Raw genomic sequence first — 7,410 nt, 5'->3', positions numbered from 1 at the left:
ACTTAATAATGCCTCTTTGAAAAACTGCCAACTCTCAGGAACTGTTTTTCCTCTTAGATTTACTTCCCATGGGATCTTACCTACCAACTCCCTGAGTTTGCTGAAGTCTGCCTTCTTGAAATCCATTATCTTTTTTGTGCTGTTTTTCTTCCTACCATTCCTTAGAATCATTAATCATTAAATCATAATTTCATGATCACATTCACCTAAGCTGCCTTCCACATTCAAATTCTGAACCAGTTCTTCTCTATTTGTCAAAATCAAATCTAGAACAGCCTCTCCCCAGCAGCTTTCTCCACCTTCTGAAATAAAAAATTGTCTCCAATACATTCCAAGAACTTGTTGGATAATCTGTGCCCTGCTGTATTATTTTCCCAACAGATGTCTGGGTAGTTGAAGTCCCCCATCACCCCCAAATCCTGTGCTTTGGATGATTTTGTTAGTTGTTTAAAAAAAGCTTCATCTACCTCTTCTTCCTGGTTAGGTGGTCTTTAGTAGACCCCTACCAGGACATCACCCTTGTTTTACCCCTTTTATGCTTACCCAGAGACTTTTGACAAGTCTGTCTCCTATTTCCATCTCAACCCCAGTCCAAGTGTATACATTTTTATTATATAAGGCAACACCTCTTCCCTTTTTTCCACATCTGAACATTGTACAGAAGGATTCATAACTTCACATATAACATTAACACGTACATTGTACAATGATATTAACTAGTGTGTTATTAGCTTTCATATGATACCTCACAAGGCATATTCTGTAAAAATATTATTGCATTAATGAGCAGGGTGTGAATACAGGGAGGGGCTAGGGTTACAGGGCATTATATAAAAAAATTGAAAATGTTTATATTTATGGTTTTTAAATGACAATCATCCTGGTATGCTGGGTCAGTGAACAATTTTCTCGGCAAAACTCATTAGAAACACTAATTCATCCCAGTGCAGAGAGTCCACAAAATGGTATGAACTCCACCTTAACCCTTAATATTTTTTGCTAAAATTTTACTTCTGTTGTCTCTATTTCAACCTAATTTACAGTATAAAGGCTTTTTCATCCTTAATTCCCACTTCCAAATTTCCTTTCTGTAAGAAAATTTAGTCCCTTTTTTTACCCTGGAGCCATCTGAAAATCTAGCAAAAGTGAGGAGAGGGACACACAATATTGTACCACCTGGAATGCTTATATGTTAGCAGCACATTGGCTGATTGGGGGCAAACAGGACAATGAGACACTGACTTCAGTGGGATTGTATCAGTGTAACTGACTGCAGAAGCTGGTCCAAGAGTCCAGGGAAAGCTTCTTGAATGAGAATCCATAAGATCTGAAAACCATTTGTGGTTAATGAGCTGCAACTTGTGAATGCTGCCAACTGGCCCAAACATTGTATGCCATTTGTACATACTTCCTCTTAGGATAAAGATTTAACTTTGTGAAAGGGGCAGAATAGCAAACTCGTAAAACAGGTTCTCTAATTTCTTATCACTGGTTAGAGACACAGTGAAAGCCCAGTGAATTTTGCTATAACATTTGATGGGGGGAAAAGTGGTGTCATTTAAGACATAATCCAAGACTATAGGTGCCAACTCTGTGGGTGCTCTGGGCCTGGAGCACCCGTGGTGAAAAATTAGTGGGTGCTGAGCACCCACCGGCAGCTCCCCGTGGCCCTGCCATGCTCCCCTGCTCCAGCTCACCTCCGCCTCCTCCGCAAGCATGCCGCCGTGTCCTGCTTCTTCCCCCTCCCAGCGCTTGTGCTGCAAAACAGCTGATTCACGGGGCAGGGAGAGAGGGGGGAGGAGGGGGAACTTGGCGCGCTGGGGGAAGAGGCGGGGCTGGGGTGGGGATTTGGGAAAGGGATCCAATGGGGCAGGGAGGGGGCAGAGTTGGGGAGGGGATTTTGGGGAAGGGGTTGGAATGGGGGAGGGGCCAGGGTGGGGAAAGGGTGGAGTCGGAGCGGGGCCAGAGGTGGGTGGGGGCGCGAGCACCCACCGGCGCCAGAGAAAGTTGGCGCCTATGCATTTAACCTTGTTATAATTTATTTACTAAATGGAATTAATTCTCTCTCTTTTTCTGTTCCTTCTTTCCCTTTCCTTCTGTGAAAGAGGCTGCTATGGGACTAGACATCATTATCCTACACATTTTGAGAAACAGTTTGCTGCTGAAAGCATTCTGGGTCAACACAGGAGAGAGGTCAACATTTTATATAATCCAGTTTCTTATGAAGGCCCTCAATCAGCAAGTTACTTAAGCATGTGCTTAACTTTGAGCAAGAGTAGTTCTACAGCCATCATTTGGACTAGTCACATGCTTAAAGCTAGCCATGTGTTTAAGTAGTGTGTTGAATTGTGGCCTTAGGATGTGGTTCAACTCTCATTAAAGTCAAAAGAAAGACTCCACTGACATCATGGGGAGTTGGATTGGACCATTATTAGACTTTTTTTTAAACATCATGTCCTTGAATTCTTCAGAAATTGGGTCAAACATTGCTCTCAGTCATCCATGTAAACCCATGACCTATTGCTTTTTGGCTAATGGCTGGGAGGCACGGCTCAAAAATGGACTTTGTAATCCTCCTCCTATGGCCAATAGAGACTGAACACACAGTTGATATGATGCCAATAGTGTAGGGAAGGAATACACATTGAGCCTGCCTTCTGCTCCATTACATAATGGATGGGCATGTAATTTGGAGAGCCCAATTCAGAGTTAGTCACATACTATTTATTGCATTAATTATTCTAAAAAGTTGCCATTTTTCAATGAATAATTTATTTGACAGATCAGTTTCTCTGGTAACTGACCAGCTGGTAGTCCACAGCACAAGCTTTTAGAAAAGTGGAAAAAATAAAGAGAGTACACAGATCCAAGAGTTCACACCCACTCCACATGCACTTGCCAGCAATGTAGAAAAGACAGGCCTAGCCCTTAAGAGACATGATTGATTATACAGGAGACAGAGAGACAAGGTGGGTGAGGTAATATCTTTGATTGGACCAACTTGTGTTGGTGAGAGAGACACACTTCGAACCACACAGAGCTCTTCCTCAGTTTACCTTGTCTAATATCCTGGGACCAACATGACTACAACTACACTGCATACATACAGAGGAGAGAGTGAGGAGAGCTGGCCCAGAGCTTGGTTAACTAGAAGAGTGGGAGAAAATCTCACCTTGACTTCCTGCTGCAGCCTACCTTGCCTGGAAAGAGGGGAATGTCACTCCAGAACCACAGCTCAGTCCTGCCCAAGTGAAGACAGGACAGGAGATTGGTTGCAGGCCACCTGGTTGCCAATTGACTGGCGTGAGGAGACTGCTGAGAGAAAGACCCTGGGGCTAGGCAAGGAGCAAATGGTGCTTCGGCAACTGCTGGAGGAAGCAGGCCCAAACACAGCCTGAACGCAGGGCTGGAAGAGTGACCTAGACTCTGCACGCCGACCATATGGACAGATATCAGGTGACACAGCAGAAACCAGGGTTCATCCCTGCAAGCTTGCACCACACCTAAGCACCAGAGATGGGGCTTCAATATGCCCAGCAGCTCCTGCAAGGCTCCCCGGGCTTGGCTCCATCTAGGGTTTTGGGGGGGGGGGGCGGTTGTTTGAAACTACTTACCAACTTCAACCCAAATTTGAGATTAGTTTCTGTCCCTCCCCCCACCATGCATTTTTCAGCGAATTTTCTATTTGCCAAAAAATTTCATGCAGCTGTAGTCATAACTACCTCCCTGTCCAGCAAGAGTTCTTAAGATTTTTAGTGTGCACATCCCTCAGCTGTATTGGCAAATCAGCCCATAATCGCTCTGATTTATTCTTTAAAGGTATCTTTAAACCAAAGATTTACAATGTAGATAAACCCCATTGCAGTATAGGTAAATAATCAATAGTTTAAATAGTCTTAAATGTGTGATTACGTAACTCACAGATTTTTAAAAATCAAAACCTGTGTTTATGCTATAGATTAAATGAAACATTATGGTTTATTTTGAGGTGGGCTTCTTCTATTTTTTAAAAAGCTTTTAAGTAGTGGTAAAGTTATTAGAAATCAACAAAAGCAGAGAAGTTCAAAGCCAAGGCTGATGATACATTCTTAACTTATTATGTTGGGCCTAATTATTGCAGGACTGCTGGCCAGTGCATGGTAATTATTTACTGTAAACAGAACCACAGGTGGTGGGGAATCATTGCTTTCTGTTCATATTACTTTTGCTGTACTCTTTTGGCATATTTGATTCACATGTCCTTTATTTATTTGTTTGTTTGCTTGTTTTGGAGTTCATACAAACCTGGAAACTCAAATGCAGAACTCTCATGCAACAACAACAAAAAAACAGGCTGTTCCCCCGCCCCGCCCCCAGACCCCAGTCTGAGGCATGATATGAACATCTTTTCATCTATTAGCATTACAATGTACAGTTCTGGCATAAACTGCTTGCTGCATTTAGTGAACCATCTCAAGCAGTCCCTGTGATCTCCAGGAGACAGGCTAGGAGCCATTCTTATTTCTATTTGTAGAAAGTGTGTGTTGAACAAAGGGAGCTTTGTGGAAGGAAGGACAGGGTTTTATTACATTAGACATATTGATCACTGATATCTGTTGGTGTCTCTTTTGTTTTCTGTGGCACAAGGCCAGAGGCTCCTCTTCTAGCCTCTTTTTGGGGTACGTGTACAGTCCTGTCCTAATACCAGATGAGCGGTATCTGGATATGTGCATAAATCATGTACTCTCTTGTTTTATATTTTTCATCATGAATGCAATTTACATTGTGAGCTCTTCGGGGCAGGGACCATCATTTGCTTTATGTTTGTACAGTGCCTAGCACACGGGGCTCTGACCTAGCTAAGGGCATTAGGTGCTACTCCAATATAAATATTAAATAAAGAGTAGTAATAATTCTTTATAAATCCCTAAATTATACTGCTGGCTATAATTTCTTTTCTCTGACTTACTTATATAGTATTAATATTGCAATCAACTATTGGTATGAGTACTCTGTAATGCAGTCCCAGAGATACGTTAGTTTAGTGTGGTCACATGGAATATCACTGCACAATGGTAACAAATATCGCTAATGGAATTTATAATAGCTTGTTTTCATAATTTATAACAGATTCTAATGTGCACTGGTCTGAACTGCAAAATGCCCATCAGTTCTAAGCAAAGACTTTATCAATTCTATATTTTCATGGCACTACAGTAATTGCAGGTTGTTGTTCTCAGCTTGAGCATCACGGCCGTTATAATCTATTAGAAGATTTCAGGAAGCTGTAGGTATACCTGCTACATTCACAATGGCCATATAGAGGTCTCATTACAATCAACACAAAACATTTTGTTAAAGATGAAATCAGAACTCTAGGGCTCTTGCTTCTATTTCTCTTGTACTAATAAAAATAGTAGAAACATTTGAATGATTTCGAGATTGGCTTCTTTTTGCCTGTTGGGTCATTTATCATCTTAGTACTTTTGATCAAGGAACAACTCTATACTTAGGCTTGGAAGAATTCAATTTTTACCGATAAATGTTAGTAAAAGTTGATTACACTGTAAACACTCAAGGTGACGGAAAAAATATTTTCATCGATAATTGACATTTGCAGACAGGCCAGATAAGAAAATTCTGCTTGAGAACTTCTTAGCGTTTGATTTAAGGATATTTACTTTGTATATTTTGACATGTCATTTTGGCAGGATGTGTGTTAAAAGTTATAAAGCTTTAACTTTTTGAATCACAATATGTCTTTAAATAATTTTTCTCTGTCTTGCTTGCGCGCGCGCGCGCACACACACACACACTTTTCTGCAAGTGTGAAAATTTAAATAGATAAAAATAGAAAAAATGCTTAAAACAAACATTGATATTCACTGAAATCATTTTAAAAAAATGAAATTCTGCCCACTCCTCTGTACTAGAGATCTAGCAAACATTGTGGCCCTGATCTCAAGGCTATTGATCACCCGCAACTCCTATTGTGATCAGTGGGAAGTAGTGGATGCTCAGCACCTTTCTGAATCAAACTCTTGGGCCTGGTCGACACTATGACTTTAATTCGGATTTAGCAGCGTTAAATTGAATTAACTCTGCACCCGTCCACACAACGAAGCCATTTATTTCTAAATAAAGAGCTCTTAAAATCGATTTCTGTACTCCTCCCCGACGAACGGAGTAGCACCAAAATCAATATTGTCATTTTGAATTAGGGTTAGTGTGGCCGCAATTTGATGGTATTGGCCTCCGGGAGCTATCCCACAGTGCACCATTGTGTCCGCTCTGGACAGCAATCTGAACTCGGATGCACTGGCCAGGTAGACAGGAAAAGCCCCGCAAACATTTGAATTTCATTTCCTGTTTGCCCAGCACAGGAGAGCACAGGTGACCACAGAGAGCTCATCAGCACAGGTAACCAGGCAGGCCGATAATCAAAAAAGAGCACCAGCATGGACCGTACGGGAGGTACTGGATCTGATCGCTATATGGGGAGAAGATTCAGTGCTAGCAGAACTTGGTTCGAAAAGACGAAATGCCAAAACTTTTGAAAAAATCTCCAAGGGCATGATGGAGAGAGGCCACAATAGGGACTCAGATCAATGCCACGTGAAAGTCAAGGTGCTCAGACAAGCCTATCAGAAAACAAAGGAGTCAGCCACGGACATGCTGCTTCTACGCCGAGCTGCATGCAATTCTAGGGGGGGGCCACCACCACTACCCCACCTCTGACCGTGGATTCCGAGGCGGGGATAATCTCATCAGCCACACCTGAGGATTCTGCGGACGGGGAAGAGGAGGAGGAGGAGGAGGAGCTTGCGGAGAGCACACAGCACTCCGTTCTCCCCAACAGCCAGGATCTTTTTCTCAGTCTGACTGAAGCACCCTCCCAAGCCTCCTAAGCCAGTACCCAAGACCATGACCCCATGGAAGGGACCTCAGGTGAGTTTACCTTTTAAAATATAAAACATGGTTTAAAAGCAAGCGTTTTTTAATGATTAATTTGCCCTGAGGACTTGGGATGCATTTGCGGCCAGTACAGCTACTGGAAAAGTCTGTTAACGTGTTTGGGGGTGGAGCGGAAATCCTCCAGGGACATCTCCATGAAGCTCTCCTGGAGGTACTCCAAAAGCCTTGCCACAAGGTTTCTGGGCAGTGCAGCCTTATTCCGTCCTTCATGGTAGGACACTTGACCATGCCATGCTAGTAGCAAGTAATCTGGTATCATTGCATGACAAAGCCTGGCAGCGTATGGTCCCGGTGTTTGCTGGCATTCAAGCAACATCCGTTCTTTATCTCGCTGTGTAATCCTCAGGAGAGTGATATCGCTCATGGTAACCTGGTTGAAATACAGGAATTTAATTAAGGGGACAGAGGTGGCCGTTCCTACTGGGCTGTTTGCCTGTGGCTGAAAAGAAATCCTTC

The sequence above is a fragment of the Chrysemys picta genome, chromosome 1 (assembly GCF_011386835.1).
Source record: "Chrysemys picta bellii isolate R12L10 chromosome 1, ASM1138683v2, whole genome shotgun sequence".
NCBI lineage: Eukaryota > Metazoa > Chordata > Testudines > Emydidae > Chrysemys > Chrysemys picta.
This window is presented reverse-complemented; position numbering follows the sequence as displayed.